Genomic DNA, 23,985 nt, shown 5'->3' on the forward strand with positions numbered 1-23,985 from the left:
TCAAATGTAACAAAATTGGTTGTTATTTTATAAGAGCCTTCTCGTGCTTATGTCTACCACTTTCTGAATACATGTACTGGTGTCCTAGATAATGATATATTAACATATTATCAAATAACTCTGGTCCAACCGGTCCAACCATTTGGATCGCGATAAAAGAAAGCGATCATAAAAATACTAAACACTTCGATTGCAAGGGGTGTAATAATAATAATGTCAAGTTTAAAAAAAAATCTAACAAGAGGTTTGGGAGAATTCGCGCTTCCATTATTACTGGACGGTCAGACAGGATGATTCCTATCCAACCATAATGGACGAACGGACAGGGTGATTCCTATACACCCCCTTCCCCGCGCCTAAACTTCGTTTTTCGGTGGGTAGACCTTGAGGGAAAAGCAGAGCTATCTGTTCTTATTTTTTTTTTATACCAGTGACGTATATATGTAACAGGTTGCTATTTTGTATCCATCAAAATTTCGATAGTTATAATTGTTCCATATTTTTGTATTTTTTTTTTGTATTCGACATCTACATTTTTTTGGAACGATTTTTGAAAAAAGGTTATTACTAGTAAAAAAAAGAAAATAGAAGTAATATAAAAGGAAAACGACAAGCACGGTATGCCAGGTCTTCGTTCGTCAGGGTTAATGTATATTAGCCACTAAATGGGGAATTTTTGAATTTAGCTAAACCTTTATTCTATAAATCAATTCTTGGAAAAAGCGGTATGTTATTTTTTTGGTGAACGAAAACGAGTCTTGAAAATAAAGATACTATTTTTGGAACACAATTGCATTAATGATTGAATTCGATCAACAAATTGGTTTATAAGTCTAATATGAAACATTATGAATATTGTACAAAAAATCCCCAATGGTCTTTTCCTACCTACATTAATAAGTAAACTGAAATCAGTTCTAATATTGAGAGAAACATTCTGCAAAAAAATATATGTGGAAGTGACGAGCTTTTTATCAATGATTTTGTTGTCTGTTACATGGCTTTCAGATAGATACAATCTTGTATAGGTACATCATGCAGGTTAATTCATCGTATCAACATCCTTGATACTTCAGGGGTTACGCTCACTTTCGCTCTCTTCGCTCCTTGAATACGCCATATCAAATAGCATATATGAACATAACTCTAAAGTTATTGGGATTAACTGATCTTATGTAGATGTTTTTACTTCACGTCCTCTGTGTCTTCTCTGCAATTTGTCTCTCACTTGCTATTTCTTTCCCTGCCTAACATTTGGTTATTTTACCAATACTATTCTCAAACTCCATCCGCTTTCAATAAATTGATAATTAAAAAAGCAAATGTAGCGAACATTGGATACCGAAATATTCCTCACAGAGAAAGAGATGTTGGAGACGACGTCATTTGATTTATATTTTTAGGTCACCTGAGACAAAGTCTCAAGTGACCTATTGCGATCGCCTTTAATCCGGCGTCGTCCGGCGTCCGTCGTGCGTCTAAAAACAATTTACATTTTCGACTTCTTCTCTGAAACCCCTGAACCAATTTCAATGAAATTTTGCAGAAATCTTCCATGGCCAAAGGTCAACAAAATAGTGGCCGATTTGGTCCCCAGCCCCCAGTGGCCTGAGGGGCGGGGCCAAAGAGGGTCAAATTGACTAAAATTTCAAAAAACTTCTTCTCAAGACCCGGATATGGTAGAATCACATTTCCCCCCTGGGGAGGTGGTAAACTTTACTATAGTTTATATAGGGAAATCACATTTTGGACCAACATTTGTTTAATTTCCATTGGAAGTAATTCAATTTAGGTTAGCATTATCAGTATTAGGTAGCAGTTTGATAGTATGCACATATGAGCCCTGACTGACCCCCAGGGGCTGATGGGTGGGGCCAAAAAGGGTTGAATTGACTGAAATTTCAAAAATCTTCTTCTCAAGACCCAGATATGGTAGAATCAAATACTCTTCATAGATGGAAGGGTCTTAAGGTGCTTTACCGAAATTGTGAATTTCTTGACCCTGGGGTCTCACGTTTCCCCCTTGGGAGGGGGTAAACTTTACTATAGTTTATATAGGGAAATAACATTTTGGACCAGCATTTGTTTAATTTCCTTTGGAAGTAATTCAATTTGGGTTATCATTATCAGTATTGGATAGCAGTTTGATAGTATGCACATATGAGCCCTTACTGACCCCCAGGGGCTGATGGGTGGGGCCAAAAAGGGTTGAATTGACTGAAATTTCAAAAATCTTCTTCTCAAAGATCCAGATATGGTAGAATCAAACACTCTTCATAGATGGAAGGGTCTTAATGTGTATGACCCTAGGGTCTCACGTTTACCCCATTTGGAAGGAGGGGGTGGGGGGGGGAAGTTTATTATGATTTATAATGGCAAATGATACTTTGAATATTACATGTTAATAACTTGATTGGAGTTATAACCCTGAGCTGACAGTTTGATACTTTGAAAATTTTGAGCCAGCCCTACCCCCAAGGGCTGTAGGGTGGAGTCAGGGTGCTAAAATTTCTTCACTTTCCTTGTTTAGAATCAGAGGTGCTAGTTTCAAATACTTTTTAGTCTTAAATCTGTATGCTAGATATTGAATAAGGTGGTTTTATTGTTTTTTGTCACTTTGAATAATATTTCTGTTCGTGTTAAAAACAAAATCAACTCTCTGTATAAATATATCAGGTGACCGTTAAGGCCCATGAACCTCTTGTTTTACATTATAAACAAATTCAATCGTGAAGCTAAGTCATCTTATGAATAAGTAAATGCACAACCATGTGTGAAGGGCGTCGAGTACATATTTAATAAGATTGCTTAAAATGTCCTTAAACGACGAAAAGCAACAGAAAATATACATGGTATCACCGATTATATGTTATCTGTTTCAAGGAAGATACTCATAATAGATTGTTTCGAACTTTATTTTGCGAATATTTGGGAACTTACAACTCATTGTTCTTCTCATATCTACCGGGCTCCCTGAGAGTGTTATAATATATAAATCACGGGAAAAAAAGGAAGAATAAGGCCCAAAATATCGCCTGATTGCTGAATAAAATTATAAAAATGAGCTATTTCCTAGGTGACCGTTTAACCGCTTGGGCGATCGGAATATTATCCAATCTCCGTGCAATCCCATTTATCATTTATTACATTTTATTAATGCACGTACTTAGATAATCTAATTCCGTGATTATTATTATTATTAATATTATTTTCACTTGTGAAATGAAACCTTCCGGACTTCACCTATCCGTAGCCCTACAGGTGTTTAGAATAATTGTCAAACCGGAAACTACCCGAAAGGTAGTTCAGATTTGAGCACAAAAAGAAGTGTTTTTAGAAGATACCCACTGGAACATTAATCATACAAGGAGATGAAATATCCACACTTTAAAGGTTGAAATGAACCTCATTGTTATTGTGAGTTGTCAATGTAAAAAGATAGGTTCTAAATAACTCTTTTCAGTCGTGTAATCCTACTTTCTCTTTTGATTGGCCGCTTGCTATTTCCCACGTCATGGACTTCAGTATGTGCTTCCCAGTAGCTATTTAGAACCAACGATAGTAAATAAACAAAACAAAATGGAAGAAACTGATATAAATGTATTCAGGCTTTAAGTTTTAAAAGACAAATATTCACAGTTTTATCAAATAAATTCTCAGGAGTCGATATTTTGTGATCAAATTTTTAATTTGTTAGCCTAACTAATTCTGTGATTCGAAATTTCAGAGTCAGTCATTCAATATAAATTAAATAGTGCAATTATTTCATTTATTTAAGCAAATCTTAACAACGACCCTAGTTTGAACCCACTAACAATATTTATTCTACCTACCAGTCTCTTACGATAAGCATGTCAGAGTTATCTCCCATGTAACACTGAAAAAACTCCATGGAGTTTTTTCCACTTTGCATTTAACAAATATCCGCAGAAAAGTTATTTTTTACACAACTGCAGAGGGATTATAAAGCTGGCATTGAAATTGCATGCATTTTTGGCAACTTGACACTACATTGCACTTAATTATTATTAATGCTTCACAGATTGTTACCATAATTTGTATGAAAGGAGTTAGAGTACAGTAACCCATGGAGCCAGAGGGGTAAGGAATACCAATGGGCCAATAAAGGGTAAACTTAAGCTATTTACTTTTCGAAAATATACTCCTTAAAGCCAGGATTGTTGGCATATTTAGTCTGAATTATCCCTATAGGGCAAGGTGATCATGTGTTGTATTTACATTGCAAGAAATCCTACTCATAATTGAATGGAATTATATCTCAATCTGATTAAAATCATCTCTTACATGGCTCCGCCTGAACATCTGAGTGTGCCGCAGTCAGGGTCACGTTCAGGTGACCTTTATATTTATAAATACTCATTAAATTTTGACCAATCAGAAACCCTCTTTCGAAAGGGCGCTCAGAGTTGTAACAAATATGGCGGACATTGATGAAAATGATGCAAACGTTCTGAAGTTATTTGAGATTGATCGTCTGAAACCCAAACAGAAAAAGATATTCAAAGCTTTTTTAGAGAAGAAAGACTGTATGGCGGTGTTGCCAACGCAATTATTACCCAATGGGTTCGTTTTCCTTGGCATCGTAGAAACGTCAGTTCCCACCGCCATATTTGTTTTGGAAAAACTAATCTGTTCGATACCCTCGCTATTTATCTATCAACCATGATATTTCGATTCGCTGGCAAACTTTTGCCAGCGCACCTATGATTGGTTCATCTAAAGGTCACTTGAACGTGACCCTGACCGCGGCACATTCAGATGTTCAGGCATAGTACGACGTTAACGAAGCCATGTAACATATGATTTTAATCAGATTGATTATATCTGTATTTGGTTTGAAACATCACTTGTAGGGCAAAGTGACTACATTTTCTGATAAATAAAGTTGATGCAACCGCTAGGGATCAAGAGGTAGGGCCAAAATACACCTGATTTTGGGTGTACAACTTAATATACTTCAAATGGTTGATATCATACTACCATATAATAAGATACACACATACATGTATAGGCATGGAGAAACAAATATATACCAGGATTGGCTTTTAGGTCCTGCCCCAACCCTGGTTCCATCATCTCTTGTTCATCACATGGAAGAATTTGAGATTTCCACCCTGTTACCATATTTATAGCTTGGCATGAAGAAATGAACACAATCATGCTTCCAAGGATTTGATTATTGGTAGTCCTGCATAGGGTCATAACATGGAAATCGTAAGCATTCATACCCCATAAGCCATACATACAGATTTCAACAAATTTATCATACAGTGCTATGAAGCATTTTTTGTTCCCTGCTTTGTTGCATAAAAGAAAAGGGTAGTCCCCTTGGCAATTTTTTTCTGTAAAAGTGTATTAAAAAACACAGCCATCATGTTACTCAGGTACAATCCAGTACAATTCACAATCCAGTACAGTATATGTGTCAAGGGACATAACTCCTTTTTGCTTGAACAGGTCTGTTACCAACTTTTTCCCTTAACAAAATTAGGAAACATTCTCAAAAGAATCACTGAATCATTTAAGCTCACCTGCCCGAAGAGTAAGTGAGCTTATAAGCTTATGTCAGGGTGCCGCTTCGGAATCCGTCTGTTGTCCTCCGTCAACTTTTCCTTTAAACAACTTCTTCTGAAGAAGAACCAAAAAGCATAGAATCATACAATAATATTTGGCTGGTAGTTTTAACAGATGGAGCCGACAATGTTTACGGTGAAACATTATTTAGTATAGTATAATATTCAATGAATATTTTGCTATGACTGCTCAAACATTCAGGTGAGCGATACAGGTCCTCTAGGGCTCTTGTTACATCAGGCTTTAATTTCTAGTAACACTCATGGCTTCAGACTCTAGTAATATTACAGTAGTGCTACATTATAAGCCCACACAAAATGATATGCATATATATCTGTTCAGTGTTACTTCAAGAAAAAAATGGGTATTCATTTATTTTCATTTCTCTTAAAGAGTTCATTGTGTCTCTGTAGTAAAACTACTGACATTACTTTTTCTTGTTTAAAATATAACCCCTAGTGTTGGCTGTGAAAATCAATACAGTTTTGCCATGTCTATCTGTCACACAGTGACATCATATATTTAACAGCTTCATTTGTTTTTTCATGAAACTTCAACAGAGAATCAGTTCAAAGGTAGCTTGAATGAGTAAGCGTTTCAGCATTTTGTACCCAAGGTCAAGGTCAGTGTAACTCTGAATCGAAAAAAAAATGATGTCATCTCTATGGTACCTTTTTTTGTAGTCGCATTTCCATGAAATTTCACGTAGAGACTAAGTATGAAGGTAACTTTAAGGCGGTTGTGTTTCAGAAATTTGCACCAAAGGCCAGGGACACTGTTTCTTTAAGTAGAAAACATCTTTGTGCAGTGACTTTATCTCTCTAGTGCCTTTTCAGATCGCCTTGACACTTCATATGAATGTAACTTCAAAGATATCATGTGTAAGCATTTTGCACCAGAGGTCAAGGTCACAATTTCTATAAATACTAAAAAAAATATCTTTCCATCACTCCAATGCCTAACCTTCATTTGCGATTGGATTTCCATGAAAGTTCATACAAGGGTTAAGTGCCAGGATAGCTTGAACAATTTCTCATTTCAGTTTTCATTAAAGGTCAAGGACACTGTTAGTGTAACAGGAAAGATAAATGCACGACCAGACTGGGATTCAATCTCTACACATACGCTTGAGTTACCTGGTCACCTGCTAACAACCCAATCCAGTTCCGCTACATTCCTGCCTCCTTTAACAAAGTCTTTGACCCGAAGACACATGAAAGTCTATACCACCCTCTGTGGGATAATATTTTCGTTGGAGACCAAATGTAACAGGAGAGAAAAATGCACAGCCAGTTTGGGGTCTTATAGACATTTCTAGTTTATAGAGATTTTTTTTTTTTTAAATGTTTGTGTACAAAACACATTTATAATTTATTTTTACTCTATTTTTCCCTAGTTTACTTTTAGCGGTAAGAGCCTGGGCCCATTTGTATAAAACATCTCAACTCTTGAGATTTCCTCAAGTCTAAGATTTCCCATAGACAATACATTGCTTGAGATTTTCCTTAACTTTGAGATGGTTTATACAAGTGACCCCTGGTAATGGTAAAAGCTCAGTCAGAAGGTCAAAGGTTACCATAAGATTATTTTCTGTGGAGTTCTCGCACCAACTTGAACTTAATTAACGATAGGCAAATGGGAACAATGTGTTTATGTTATATGTACAACCCAAACAACAAAACATTTGACTTGAAAACTATTGAGAAGTAAAGGCACATGTCATTTTATTGATATTTGAGAGAATTAGATATAAAATAGATCAGTTACATCAAGAAGTGATAAAAACCCAAGTCCTCCAAAATGGTAGGAGATATCAGTCTCCAGTCTTCCTGTTCTGTTACTATTGATACTTTGGGATCAATACATTAGTGAAGGATGTTCTATGACTCACAATGGTAACTGCCAGGCTTATTAGGTCTTGTGTTCTTTTACAGGACAACAATAGTTACATACAAAATGCATGACAATTATATATTACAAAAAGTCCTGGTTTAACAAATCAAAAAGAACCTAAATAAAAAAGAAATACATAATAAGGGTTTTCAAGACAAAGTCAAAAAGTATATATAAAATGTCTGTTGTCTGAAATAGACTCTTTCAAATGATTTATTGTCTATGCTTTCTGGTTACTTTCTTTGGCTATAACAAACCTGAATTAAGGCACATTCACTACTCTAGAAAGCGTGCTGTTTTCTAGTACCCAAAAGGATTTCGTTTTTGATTAGTCAAGATAGCAATTGATTGGTAGGAATACTTTTATAACAATACTCAAGAACCATTTTGCACCTTATTTAACAACATCACATCAAATCTAATTTCAAAGAAAATATTTTGTGTTGAAGTGAATTAATTATTAATGATTTCAGATACGAACCCTAGAATATTGGACTCGATTTACTCTGTTTGACAATTAAATATGTTGAATGATAGAGGAGGCTGATTTCCAGGCATGGTATACTCATATAAAATTATCACATCAATGATCAGTCTTTTTTTATTTATCTTCAATATGTGCATGTATATAACATATTTGTTGCTGGATGTAGTGCTTTTCCTATTCATCATACTTTAAAGCATGGATAGTTTAAATGAAATCTTCAATTTTGATAAGATATATTAAATGCACATAATGAAACATCAGCATTCAAATTTGCATGCAGGGTCGTAAATCTTCAATCATCAAAGTGAACTTTTTGCACACAGGGGTTATAAGGCGTGGGATAGAACTATCCCTGGGATACAGCCTTACATCATCATACTCGTAGCAGCAATAACACACTCCTATACAGTCACCAAATCATTCATATCGGTTACTGTGAAAATTAATTTTGAACTTTTCTTGTGATTCATTTCTGATGATTTTAACTTCCTAGAATTTTGTGTTGTGCCGATTATTGAGTTTTGCAGAAGTTAACCAAATCTTACCATATTTCTCTGTCAGTGAGCCGAGCCCATGCCTGGTAATAAGCCACAACCTATATTTATTGTAGTTCAGTCAAAATGCAAGCAAATATGCTACATTTTTGTATTTCATTATCTTGGTATAAGGCCATTTTATAAGAGTCTGAGATTTTGAGTTTTCCCCTGGGATTTTTGCAGGATAAATATGGTACCAGAGTATGATGACCTGATAAGAATTTTACACAAAATAGTACTAATTATATAATGCTATTACTTTTCTTTGTGTAAAAAATTAAACGAAAGACAAGTATTCATGAACTGATTTGCATTTTCACTTTTTAGGTGTAAAATTGTGTGAATACATTGTCTGTTAGGTCTGATCTGTTGTACAGCCTCTGTTTACAAATAATGCGGACAGAGACAGTAACAAATGAGGTTTTGATTCATGGCTGAGAAAAATGGTGGTGTGTATTTATTTTCATTGACAAGAAACCAATTGGACTCTTGCCCAATGATTTTGAGGTATTTTTCTATGCTGTAGGTTCATGAGAGACATATATAAATCATTACAGTTGAAAATTGGATGAACACATCACTATCTAGCTAGTTTACACTTAAGACAATGTCAGAAATTACTTAAATATTACCTGTCCCATTACAACTGATATAGATCTCCTCGGAAGCCTAATTACCAATGTATTGACTCGTGTGAGTATTATAAGTACTGTATCAGGAGACTCCTGTATTTGCAAAGTCAGGTACTAACCTATAACTTCTACTGTAAATACCTGAGTTGACAGTAAAGGAAAAGTGATAGGGATTGTGAGGTAGTCTCTTTGTTAAGGGTCAAAGGGGTGTCACAAGGTCGTGGCCCGGCTCATCTTGGGTCAGGAAAGTACTGTTCGCTCATTGTTGTCGCAACAGGATTGTTATGGTACAAAAATGGTAATTATTGTTGTCTTTAATGGACCATTACCTCACAAAAGTGGGCTGCTGATTTGTTTAGAACATATTGACATTTTGTCTGCAGATAATCTCATCATTTGAAAAGTACATTTTGTATTCTTTGAATAGAAATTTGAGTATTACAACACTTGTGTGTTTGCTATGTTTAAAAGAAGACCTTTTTGTAAAAAATACTTTCTTTTCATTCTAGATATGGACTTGTAGACTGGAGGAAGTAACAAGAGACTGGTGAGTCATTTTATTTTTTAGCAATAAAGGGGGAGGGGGGGGGGGACTTTTACATAAAAAAATCTTAAATGTGTATGTATAGAAATACTCTATAAATGCCTGTATGTCAGATCATGCTTGCTAGAAATACTTGTGAAAACTTGAAGTGACACATATATTTTATGGGGTTTTATTTTCACTATGTTTATGACCAGATATAATGCACCAGGTATGAACTCAGCACTTTCATTGGCCTTGTTACACGGAATTCAAACTCTGGGAAGTGTGACCATGAATTTTTGACCCTGTGAAATTGAAGCGCAACACACTTTATTGTAATATTTTCTATCACCAGTAAAATGTTCACTTGGTCTCATTCCAAACATGTTTACTCAAACTGGAGTTATTATAGACTAATTTCTAATGTAATTTGCAAGTGAGAACTGAATACAGCTTTTTGTGTAGTATATATATCACATGTACTAACAATCAGCTGACGTCATGTCTATGTCATGTTTTGTATAGGAACACATGTTACTAGCAAACAGCTGACATCATGTTTATGTCATGTTTTGTATAGGAACACATGTCACTAACAAACAACCGACATCATGTCTATGTCATGCTTTTTATAGGAACACATGTTACTAGCAAACAGCTGACATCATGTTTATGTCATGCTTTTTATAGGAACAAATGTCACTAGCAAACAGCTGACATCATGTTTATGTCATGCTTTTTATAGGAACAAATGTCACTAGCAAACAGCTGACATCATGTTTATGTCATGCTTTTTATAGGAACAAATGTCACTAGCAAACAGCTGACATCATGTTTATGTCATGCTTTTTATAGGAACAAATGTCACTAGCAAACAGCTGACATCATGTTTATGTCATGTTTTGTATAGGAACACATGTTACTAGCAAACAGCTGACATCATGTTTATGTCATGCTTTTTATAGGAACAAATGTCACTAGCAAACAGCTGACATCATGTTTATGTCATGCTTTTTATAGGAACACATGTTACTAACAAACAACCAACATCATGTTTATGTCATGCTTTTTATAGGAACAAATGTCACTAGCAAACAGCTGACATCATGTTTATGTCATGTTTTGTATAGGAACACATGTCCCTAGCAAACAACCGACATCATGTTTATGTCATGCTTTTTATAGGAACAAATGTCACTAGCAAACAGCTGACATCATGTTTATGTCATGCTTTTTATAGGAACAAATGTCACTAGCAAACAGCTGACATCATGTTTATGTCATGCTTTTTATAGGAACACATGTTACTAGCAAACAACCAACATCATGTTTATGTCATGCTTTTTATAGGAACACATGTCACTAACAAACAACCAACATCATGTTTATGTCATGCTTTTTATAGGAACACATGTCACTAGCAAACAGCTGACATCATGTTTATGTCATGCTTTTTATAGGAACACATGTCACTAGCAAACAGCTGACATCATGTTTATGTCATGTTTTGTATAGTAGCATGTTACTAACAAACAGCTGACATCATGTGTATGTAATGTTTCGTATAGTAGCATGTTACTAACAAAAAGCTGACATCATGTTTATGTAATGTTTCGTATAGTAGCATGTTACTAACAAACAGCTGACATCATGTTTATGTCATGTTTTGTATAGGAACACATGTTACTAGCAAACAGCTGACATCATGTTTATGTCATGTTTTTTATAGTAGCATGTTACTAACAAAAAGCTGACATCATGTTTATGTCATGTTTTGTATAGTAGCATGTTACTAACAAAAAGCTGGCATCATGTTTATATCATGTTTTGTATAGTAGCATGTTACTAACAAAAAACTGACATCATGTTTATATCATGTTTTGTATAGAAGCATGTTACTAACAAAAAACTGACATCATGTTTCTGTCATGTTTTGTATAGTAGCATGTTACAAACAAACAGCTGACATCATGTTTATGTCATGTTTTGTATAGTAGCATGTTACTAACAAAAAGCTGACATCATGTCTATGTCATGTTTTTTAAAGTAGCATGTTACTAACAAAAAGCTGACATAATGTTTATGTCATGTTTTTTATAGTAGCATGTTACTAACAAAAAGCTGACATCATGTTTATGTCATGTTTTGTATAGTAGCATGTTACTAACAAACAGCTGACATCATGTTTATGTCATGTTTTTTTTTATAGGAACACATGTTACTAGCAAACAGCTGACATCATGTTTATGTCATGATTTGTATAGTAGCATGTTACTAACAAAAAGCTGACATCATGTTTATGTCATGTTTTGTATAGTAGCATGTTACTAACAAACAGCTGACATGATGTTTATGTCATGTTTTTTTTATAGGAACACATGTTACTAGCAAACAGCTTACATCATGTTTATGTCATGTTTTTTATAGGAACACATGTTACTAACAAATGGCTGATATCATTTTAATGTCATGCATTGTATAGGAACACATGTTACTAACAAACAGCTGACATCTCTTGTATGTCATGTTTTTTTTATAGAAACACCTCTTTATAAAACAGGTGAAATCCTGTCTAGTCATGGTACATGTGTATGAAGTTACTCTTCAGATGTCTAATTAAATTAGTTGATTTGTGATCAACACTTGATGTGTGATAAGTATGATACTGTGTTCTGTGATCATTGCTTCATAGAAGTCACAATTACAATATGTAAAAGTAATAGGTTAATACTTCATTTAAGTTGCCTGCTGTGATCTTGGTATAATCGCAGTAAAATATCTTATTTGTAACAGGTGCATATATTACATGGTCCTTCTGTTGACATGGGATACATGAAGTAATCCATTTAGGTATAATCTGTAGGAATTTTTATTTGGAAATACTGAAAGGTACTTTATCCTGAATTATGCACCTTTAGATGCACCTTCATGTCATTATAACTTGTTGCCAGCGACAGCTATTTGTATGGCGTAGATATTCAAGCCTGTATGTCTGGTGTTTTCTCCACTTAGCTTGGGCTTTATCCATTAATACAGCCGAACAAAAATATTCATATGATGTTGCTTCTTTATGGCAATGCAATCAGTATTTCCTACCCAGACACAGTCTTGATAGACATCCAGATACATGTAGGCAGGGGGGGAATAAGCTTTGGAAAAATATTCCAAGGTTTTCATGTTTATATTTTGTGCAGTCATTATAGACAAGTATTCAATGGATATGAAGAGATACTATTATTGATTTTACAGAAATATCGTGTAAACTGATGTAAATAAAATATAGTCAATTTTAATAGTGGAAGGAAATCTCTTTGGAGATTCAGATTTGGGAGAGCAGTTGCTTTGTCAGATTTACTAGAATGGGTCTGGTTGGTCAGATAGAGGTTATTCAGGGTGTGTATCAAGGTCGGAGGACAGGGGACAGGCCATCTGTCTGACAAGTGTAAGTGTCAGACATACAGGCCAGATTAGCTGATCGTTGTATTGATCTGAGATGATCCTGGGGGGCTGGCATCCTCCGTCATATCAACTGATAATGAAACTAAGATGTGACATTTATAAGGGTGGCTAAAACACAGCCAAGACAGGGACAAATAAGGAGAAAGAAGGGGGGAGCGATGGGAAAGGTCACAATACCAGTAGCAAAGCAGATTATTGATTCAATTTTTTGGCCAATAATTTATCATTCACTCGGGAAGTGGGTAATGAGAACATGAATCATGAATTAGATAAGCGTGTAAACAAAAAAGTGTTTGTCGTGGCCGTTGGCTGTGTGTCTGCCATAGCTAATGATGTGATAGGACCAGCTAGCTAGTGGGAACTGGGTGTCAATTTGTGGCACAAGATGCATGCACGCACGTTATCCTAGATCCCGGACTGTCATCCATGTTTAATGATGTTCGGAGACAATGATGACTCTGTCAGGCTATAGTTGTGACTTTGGCAGCCTGATTTATACCTCATCAGTACAACTGCATAATTGACTGTTTGGTGTTTTAAAGGTAGGTTGGATTGGCACTTTGTTTCTCCAGAGCTCCTTATCTCCAATCAGAAATTATACGATTTGTTTATAGACACAAGGCTGCAGAAACTGACTGCTCCCTCTGATGATGAGTGGTCCCTTTAATTCAGTGTGTACTATAGAGAGAGACCCTGGTAGATATCATATGGTTGGACTATTATCAGTCGATAGGTGTTCTGGAGGGAGGAAACTATAGGAGGACCTGAAATAAAACTAATGGCTATAGCTACTAGTTTAATATAGGTTTCCTAAATACTTTCTGTTTTAGCTAAGCAAAATCACAGACTATAGATATGGGAACAGTACAAATTATACTAATGTCTAAGAAAGTTAATGTTCACACAATATATAACACATTTATCTTGCAGGTTTTTGTTGTTTTTGTATATAAAATCAAAATAAATCAAATGAAGAGGTTGAAGTTTTTGCCAAAGCCCAGTATATGGTTGAGGACGATCATCAATCAAAAAGTAAATAAGGAAGCAATACCAAACCTGTTTTAGTGGTTATACAGGTAAAATGTAGAGGCTTTAACATGGTAATCTGTGAGAATGTTTCATAACTAGGTTAAAGTTATTTCAAACATCAATTCCTCTCTACTACAGAAATGTATAAATGCTAAGTTTGTTTGAACTCGAACAGGTATTGAAAAATCATTTTGCGAGCTTTTTGAAATGTCTTGTTTCCTCGGTCAAGCAAAGATTGCAAATCTTCTTTGTATAATATTTCCTGTTATTTTTCTGAACGATAAGGTATGTTCATCTAGTTTTCCTTTAATTTCCTCCTGCCCTAAGCAGCAGTGTGATGTTATACACTGGCACATCATCAATTTGTGAGCTATTAAATAAAAAATCCTACTATTCCTCAATGCCAATAAATAAATAAAAAAAAAAACCAATTTGGCTGAGGGTACTCGATCAATGTGGTATAAACAAAGAGTGCGACCTCCCTAGCGGTAGAGGGACAGGAACCATTTTGGAAAATAGAGTAAAATCTTTAAAGGAACATTGCATTATATCAACGATAAAATCTCTCGTAATTTACCTGTCACATTAGGCACTAACTGAGTATCATAGATAGAGGATGACATTTATCCAAATATACTATAGTAAGCAATGTTTTCAGGATTTTAGATTAGTAAATTATAACATTGTTTGCAAATCATGATATAGACTTGGAAAGTTAGTTATTATAGTGAAACATTGATAAAATGCCATCTTTCTCTCATTTCCCTGTGTGTAAGATAGAGCTGTCCAGGGAAAGAAAGGGGTGTGGGATTTTTTTTATCTTACCTAGTACACCCCATTTCATGTGACGTGATATCACAATGGCTCAACAATAATGTGACGTCAGGTATTTGGAATTCTCTGATGCTGCAATGTGGAAAAAGCGACATGATGAAATTAAAACCTTTTACGATATATTTACATGTTAGAAAGATGTGATTAATTTTTAGCTCACCTGGCACGAAGTGCCAAGTGAGCTTATGCCGTGGTGCGGCGTCCGTCCGGCGTCCGGCGTCAATATTTTACTTTAAACGACTTCTTCTTAATAACCGAAAGGCCTAGGGTGATGATATTTGGCCAGAAGCAAACTGGGATGAAGGGCTACCAAGTTTGTTCAAATAAATGACCTTCATCTATTTTCAAGGTCACAGGGGTCAAATATGTTAAAAACTTTAAACAACTTCTTCTGAATAACCAAAATGCCCTGGGTAATGATATTTAGTCAGTAGCATACTAGGATCAAGGGCTACCAAGTTTGTTTAAATGTATGATCTTGAGTCTTATATTCTCTTACCGCAAATGTATTTTAACATCTCCTTCAATGTACTGCCAAACCCCTTTATAGGGACAAAATATCGCTGGAAATATGGTGGCAGTATTACATATTTTACTGTAGATGTACATGGTATGAACAAAGAATTGAAATCAAGATTTCTCGGTTCTTAAAAGGAATTTCAATATCAATGGTGTTTTGAAGTTAGCTATGAATTACTGTACCAGGTGTATTACATGTTTACCTTTCTGATGGTCTTGTTTTTTCAAAATATCTTAAAATCTACAGTATTTCATTAACATACATTTTCCAAGCAAATAGGTGGTTAAAAAGGTACCTGTATTTGAAGGCTTTAGTGAAATCTAAGGTAAATGTAATATGTATACCCGGTATAAAATATCTATACCCGGTATGTAATATGTATACCCGGTATATAATATGTATACCAGGTATGTAATATGTATACCCGGTATGTAATATGTAAATCCAATATGTAATATGTATACCCGGTATGTAATATGTATACTTGGTATGAAATATGTATACCCAGTATGTAATATGTATAACCCGGTATGTAATATGTATACCCGGTATGTAATATGTATACCCGGTATGTAATATGTATACACGGTATGTAATATGGATACCCGGTATGTAATATGGATACCCGGTATGTCATATGTATACCCAGTATGCACACGTAGGTTGCATTTCACTAGAAGTGAAGAAAAACATCCAATAGTTACTTCATTACTAAATACATCCATAGAAAGATTTGTTTAGTGAAGACATCCTGTAGAAAGACTGTATATTGCACAGACACAAGTTTAACCCCTGCCTTACATCACAGTAAATTCCCCTGCTGCAGTTGAGTGTGACTGGTCGTCCTACAAGTGTCGGTACTGGTACAGGTAAACATTGGTCTGGTGGCGGTTTGGTAGAGGGGGTGCCAGGAAACGAACATCATCACTCCAAGGTGGTTTATATTTGTAGACTTTGCCAAGAAATTTCACTTGCAAGTAGAGCTGGGAGTCTTACAAGGCGTAAAGCTGATGTAATTATTCAGGTGTAAAACACTGGTACTAGGCAAGGTAGAAGTTCAACCTGTAGGTAAAAATTATCAATTTATCATATTTTTCATGGGAATAAGACAATAAAACTCGCCCTCCACCACTGGGTCGCGGGTTCGAGGCCTACGTGGAGCAGCCACCAGGTACTTTCCTCCTCCACCAAACCTGGCACGTCCTTAAATGACCATAGCTGTTAATAGGACGTAAAACACACACAAACCAAACCAAACCAAAAATAAAACTTGACACATCATGAATGCAGATGTTGTTTGTAAGAAGTGTATTTTTCATCAATTTCTGTAAGTTATTAATTACTTTATTATAATGCATTTGTATAGTAACCTTTCAAAGCCCAAGAGAATTACTCTAAGATCCTAAGGCGTAATAAAAGTACATATTAAGAACAATTGGGAGAGTTATTGCAGCCTTATTTACCCCAGGAGGTACTTTTTGGTTCCCATTATGTGTGATGGTGTGCATGGTGTTTGTGTAGGTGTTCTTCTTGTTGTGGGTCTGTACATCAGTGGCTCATATATAGAGCCACATCACTGGATAAAACTTTATTGTACTCCGTACCAGGTAAGTTGATTTGAGCAGAAGGGTGAAGACCGCTTTGCTGACAGACACAACCAGTACATCCACGGTCTGTGAGATCTGAACTTACAAACTTGTGTTCAATAAGGCTGGGTTTTATCAACTGTGCTATGTGACAGCTTGTATTTGACTAAATAGATTTCCAAAGAATTTGGTCATTCTGTAGATCATCCCACATATGTTTATTTACTGTTAATTAATACTCCTGTCGCAAATCTTGAATTCAATAAATTGACCACTGTAGCCTCAATTTGAAACAGATACTGATGTCAGAATGTCAATTGCTATCATTAGTTGAGTCAATCATAGGGCTGTTTAAGCTGACATTAGTAAATACTGTTTATTGTTGGTATTTTATCTAAAGTACCCATTTTTTCAAACACGCATCATAAACTTACATTTTGTGTAATAAGTCCAAAGTCCGAAAACATTTCTGTAATAGTAATTTAGTAACCATCAGAAGTTTTGATGATTGCCATAATTGTGTGTCACATATAACCTAATAAACAGTCACTTCCTGATAACAGCCTGTGATTTAATGCCTGCATATCGTTGTACAGATTAAATATAGCGATTGTTGTCTAATCTGTCATTTATCAGCATCAAATCATCACTGCACAAGGAATTTAATGGATTATAATTGGTGTGCTTTATAAGTGTATTACTATGATCTATTAACCCCAATGAGAAGGTGCGTGAGAGGATAAGAGAAATTGGAAGGTTTTGAACCTTAGTGTGCTGGTAGACCAGGGTTGGAATCCTGGCATGGGGTGGGGTAGAGTTGAGATGAGCGGGGGGTNNGGGGGGGGGACACTTTGTATCATACCTTTAACCAGGGCCTTAGAATGCAAAGATATTTTTTTTCTTGCATGAAATATCACTTTTCAATACATTGTTGAATTGTTGAATATGACCTGTTTGTATGTGAAAGAAAGATCAGTGAGAAAAGTACATATGTAAATTGGCAGTCACCTTGTGATTGGGAAGTTATTTATCTAGCTACAGAAGTATACACAGGTGGTATAACGGTTTGCCTGTGTTTTCCATAAGGGAGATTTTATCTACAGCTTCCATATTTCCTTGCGGTTGTTATCAAGACAAATTCAGTTTTTGTTGTTGAAAATCTCTTTAGCCTGGTACTATTTTATCTTCATACTCCAGTTGTTTCTATAAAGTTGTCTCTGAGTGTAGAAAGTCAGAGGTCAAAATGAAGTTAGTTAATATTTTCTAGTTTTGTGTAAGGTAATGATGAATTTATAAAGATGAGATATTGTTATTGGTAAAAAAATGACACAAAATGTGGACACAGCTTCATATGACCTTGGTTTTTGTGAAGACGCAAAAGCCTGAACAAACAAAAAATGTGAGTTATCTGGTTAACTACGGTAACTATTTTAACTGGTTAACTACAGTAATTATGTTTCCGGTTAACAAAATAAACTTTGTATTATTGACTTTGGTTAATACGTGTTGTCTGTTAAGTGACAGTAACTATTTTATATGGTTAACTGCGGTAACTATGTTATCTGGTTAACTACGGTAGCTATTTTATCTGGTTATCAGAATGAAATGTCTCTTTAACCACATATCTAGTCAACATGTACTTGTTTCCAAATCATCAGAATGAAATGTCTATTAAACCACATATCTAGTCAATATGTTATGGTATTTATGTATTGTCTGGTTAACTACTGTAACTATGTGTGATCTGGTTAACTATAGTAACTGTGTGTTATCTTGTTAACTATGGTAATGTTGTGTTATCTGATTAACTGCAGTAATTGTTTGTTTTCTGGTTAACTACTGTAACTATGTGTTATCTGGTTGACTATAGTAGCTGTGTGTTATCTTGTTAGCTATGGTAATGTTGTGTTATCTGATTAACTACAGTAATTATTTGTTTTCTGGTTAACTACTGTAACTATGTGTTATCTGGTTGACTGTAGTAACTGTGTTATCTTGTTAACTATGGTAACTGTGTGTTATCTGATTAACTACAGTAACTATGTGTTATCTGGTTAACTTCTGTAACTATGTTATCTGGTTGACTATAGTAACTGTGTTATCTTTTTAACTATGGTAATGTTGTGTTATCTGATTAACTACAGTAATTATTTGTATTCTGGTTAACTACTGTAACTATGTGTTATCTGGTTGACTGTAGTACTGTGTTATCTTGTTAACTATGGTAACTGTGTGTTATCTGATTAACTACAGTAACTATGTGTCATCTGGTTAACTACTGTAACTATGTTATCTGGTTGACTATAGTAACTGTGTTATCTTTTTAACTATGGTAATGTTGTGTTATCTGATTAACTACAGTAATTGTTTGTTTTCTGGTTAACTACTGTAACTATGTGTTATCTGCTTAACTATATGTTATCTGGTTGACTATAGTAACTGTGTGTTATCTTGTTAACTATGGTAATGCTGTGTTATCTGATTAGCTGCAGTAATTGTTTGTTTTCTGGTTAACTACTGTAACTATGTGTTTTCTGGTTGACTATAGTAACCGTGTTATCTTGTTAACTATGGTAATGCTGTGTTATCTGATTAGCTGCAGTAATTGTTTGCTTTCTGACTATAGTAACTGTGATATCTTGTTAACTATGGGAATGTTGTGTTATCTGATTAGCTGCCGTAATTGTTTGTTTTCTGGTTAACTACTGTAACTATGTGTTATCTGGTTAACTACTGTAACTAAGTGTTATCTGGTTGACTATAGTAACTGTGTTATTTTGTTAACTATGGTAATGTTGTGTTATCTGATTAACTACAGTAATTGTTTGTTTTCTGGTTAACTACTGTTACTTTGTGTTATCTGGTTGACTAGTAAGTGTGTGTTATCTTGTTAACTATGGTAATGTTGAGTTATCTGATTAACTACAGTAATTGTTTGTTTTCTGGTTAACTACTGTGACTATGTGTTATCTGGTTAACTACTGTAATTATGTGTTATCTGATTGACTATAGTAACTGTGTTATCTTGTTAACTATGGTAATGTTGTGTTATCTGATTAACTACTGTAATTGTTTGCTTTCTGACTATAGTAACTGTGTTATTTTGTTAACTATGGTAATGTTGTGTTATCTGATTAAATACAGTAATTGTTTGTTTTCTGGTTAACTACTGTAACTATGTGTTATCTGGTTGACTATAGTAGCTGTGTGTTATCTTGTTAGCTATGGTAATGTTGTGTTATCTGATTAACTACTGTAATTGTTTGCTTTCTGGTTAACTACTGCGACTATGTGTTATCTGGTTGACTATAGTAACTGTGCTATCTTGTTAACTATGGTAATGTTGTGTTATCTGATTAACTGCAGTAATTATTTGTTTTCTGGTTAACTACTGTAACTATGTGTTATCTGGTTGACTATAGTAACTGTAACTATGTGTTATCTGGTTGACTATAGTAACTGTGATATCTTGTTAACTATGGTAATGTTGTGTTATCTGATTAACTACAGTAATTATTTGTTTTCTGGTTAACTACTGTAACTATGTGTTATCTGGTTAACTACTGTGACTAAGTGTTATCTGGTTGACTATAGTAACTGTGTTATCTTGTTAACTATGGTAATGTTGTGTTATCTGATTAACTACTGTAATTGTTTGCTTTCTGGTTAACTACTGCAACTATGTGTTATCTGGTTGACTATAGTAACTGTGTTATCTTTTTACCTATGGTAATGTTGTGTTATCTGATTAACTACAGTAATTGTTTGTTTTCTGGTTAACTACTGTAACTATGTGTTATCTGCTTAACTATAGTAACTGTGTGTTATCTTGTTAACTATGGTAATGTTATGTTATCTGATTAACTACAGTAATTGTTTGTTTTCTGGTTAACTACTGTTAATTTGTGTTATCTGGTTGACTAGTAAGTGTGTGTTATCTTGTTAACTATGGTAATGTTGTGTTATCTGATTAACTACAGTAATTGTTTGTTTTCTGGTTAACTACTGTAACTATGTGTTATCTGGTTAACTATAGTAACTGTGTGTTATCTTGTTAACTATGGTAATGTTGTGTTATCTGATTAACTACAGTAATTGTTTGTTGTCTGATTAACTAGGCTAACTTTTTATAATTTGGTTAGCTATGGTAACTATTTTATCTGTTTAACTCCAGTAACTTTGTGTTGTCTCGTTTACTAAAGTAACTTTGTGTTATCTGATTTAGGTCAATCAGATAGACATCTGTGTCCTCATCATTGGCTTTTTCTCCTCAGGTCCTTTCCGATCCATAAATCTTCTGGAATATTCTGTTCCTAATAAACTACTTACAGCATTCTGAAGATGTATAGTATTCACAAGACTGTGACATATATTACTGCGTGATAGAATTTTATGTTTTATAATAAATTTGATGTAGACTAAAGGGTGTTTTTTGTTATTGATTCAGGAGAAGGAAGATGAATCTTTTCTTGGTTGGTTGAATATCTAGATCTGCTTCCTGACAGCCTTTTGAGTTGAGATGTTATCTTACATACCACAGCATAGGACCAACACTGCAAGTTTCTGTAGTCTGTTCTTTGCCTATAGCTCTAGTTTTGTCTGGTTTGGGTGAATGACATTTGACATATTGTGCTAAGGATGGAATAGTTTGCTATTAATTTTGCAGGATGTTTTATTTGTAAGAAAAAAATGCCATAGAGAAAATTGTGAAAATTAGAACCTCACAAAAAAGTAACTTTTACAGTAACCCCTTGAAATCTGTGTTCTTTGAAGTGATAAACCAATTATCTTCCCTTTGCAGAAAGGGTACAGGAGTAAAACCACCAAAATTAGCACAAAGGCACAATACATCTACTGTTTGTATATTATATATACATGTGTTTGTATGAAGTATATATATGAAGTATTTTGATGATATATTTTAATGTGCAAAACAGCGGCAGCCTCTATTATTTGACATTGTATAAAACATATTAGCAAATTATGTCTGCCCTGCTCATCCTGTGTGTACTCCTGTTAAGGGTTGGGTCCCAACCCTCAAAAGCATGTGCAAAACACTTGTGTGCTCATGACAAGAAGATGAACAACTGCCGCGTGAAATGCGGGAATATTTGAATCATTTGAGTGAACATAGTGATGCTAATTATCTTAAATGAAGAGTATGGTGTCTTTAAAAGTCTATTGGAGCTCTGAAGCATTTTCGCACCAATATATATTGCTGAGAAATTAACCTTAATCAATGGAAAGGCATAGTAATGTGTGTGGGGACAGCAAACTTCATTATTCTGTAACTTTAATAGCAATAACTGGTAAAAGTTTCAGGGTAATTGGTGGTTTGGTGGATAGCATTGCATTCCGTGGTGTGGCATATTTATTTTCACACCATAAATCCTGTTCGCTCAGCAATCAGTGACTGCTGTTTTAATTACAATGATGCTTCATTTATTTAAGTTTCGTTTCGTGTCGAAGGTCACCATCTATTGTTTCCATTTCAGTTGTTCTTGAATTTCCATTTCAAGGTTATTCGTTTTTGCGGAAGAACGAATAGCAAAAAATGTACTTTAACATGTTCGAAGACTGCAAATACATTTACAAAAGTTTTCCTAAGAGCTTTTATTGTGCATGCAATCCCTTGGTACTGTCACGAAATTTCCATATCATAATTTGATTTCTAACAGTTCCCATTACAGAAAATGCTTGATAAATGTATTTTTATTCTATACATTATGAAAGGGAAAAATGGTTCATATAAATGAAATGGCACTCCGTCCGGAAACATTGATTTCCTGGGAGTACCACCAATTACGGCCAGCTCTGGGAGATAACCTAATACTGGTGATCGTACTGGGTTAGGTGGAGGGACATTGATTCAATCTGCCCAGAACCACAGATGTGTATGTAGGTTGGGAATGGAGATTGGGGACGACCAACTTCTGACTTGTGGTGATGAAATATATTTAAGTTACATTCTGGTAGCCTGTTGTCCTTACATCCCTGAAAGGTCCTGTGGGACAATCACAGAGTTGGCCTGCGATCATTTAAAACGATTTTTGGAAAGATTTGCTGCCTGTATCTAAACTTGACTATTGATTTGTTTGGATACTGCGTTCGTCCGGCGTAAGCTTTTATTTGTCCGGCAATCTCCTCCTACATTTTTCGACCAATCTCTTTGAAACTTGGTATACATTATAATCATAATATGAAGTTGTGTTTCCCTTAAAAGAATTTTGATTCAACAATTTTTACAAAAGTTATTGCCCTTTGTTCATTTCAGTATTTGATTTTTGTCCGGCAATCTCCTCCTACGTTATTAGCTCACCTGGCACGAAGTGCCAAGTGAGCTTATGCCGTGGCGTGGCGTCCGTCGTCCGTCCGTCCGTCCTCGTCCGTCAACTTTTCCTTTAAACAACTTCTTCTGAAGAACGGACAGGCCTAGAGTCATGATATTTGGCTGAAAGGTTCGTTGGTAGGAGCCCTACAAAGTTTGAGAACGAAAATAACCTTGACCTGTTTTCAAGGTCACAGGGGTCAAATATGTCAAAAACTTTAAACGACTTCTTCTGAAGAACTGAAAGGTATAGAATCTTCATATTTGGCTGATGGCTTTCTGGGATGGAGCCCAACAAAGTTTGAGAATGAAAATTACCTTGACCTGTTTTCAAGGTCACAGGGGTCAAATATGTCAAAAACTTAAAACAACCTCTTCTGAAGAACGGACAGGCCTAGAGTCATGATATTTGGCTGAAAGCTTCATTGGTAGGACCCCAACAAAGTTTGAGAACAAAAATGACCTTGACCTGTTTTCAAGGTCACAGGGGTCAAATATGTCAAAAACTTCAAACGACTTCTTCTAAAGAACTAAAAGGTAAAGAAACTCTATATTTGGCT

General features: G+C 35.0%; 1 protein-coding gene across 1 annotated transcript in view; it reads left to right on the forward strand.

Annotated features, from left to right (window-relative positions):
• Window positions 1-3,288: 3,288 nt before the first annotated feature.
• The window catches only part of LOC110463285, a 102,984-nt gene continuing 82,287 nt past the window's right edge, over window positions 3,289-23,985 (forward strand). The window contains exons 1-2 of the mRNA XM_021517763.1: window positions 3,289-3,417; window positions 9,653-9,690. The gene's annotated coding sequence lies outside the window, so the exon portion shown is untranslated. The remainder of the gene's footprint in view (window positions 3,418-9,652; window positions 9,691-23,985) is intronic.

Source organism: Mizuhopecten yessoensis, unplaced genomic scaffold, assembly GCF_002113885.1.
Source record: "Mizuhopecten yessoensis strain PY_sf001 unplaced genomic scaffold, ASM211388v2 scaffold10885, whole genome shotgun sequence".
NCBI classification, from domain to species: Eukaryota; Metazoa; Mollusca; class Bivalvia; order Pectinida; family Pectinidae; genus Mizuhopecten; species Mizuhopecten yessoensis.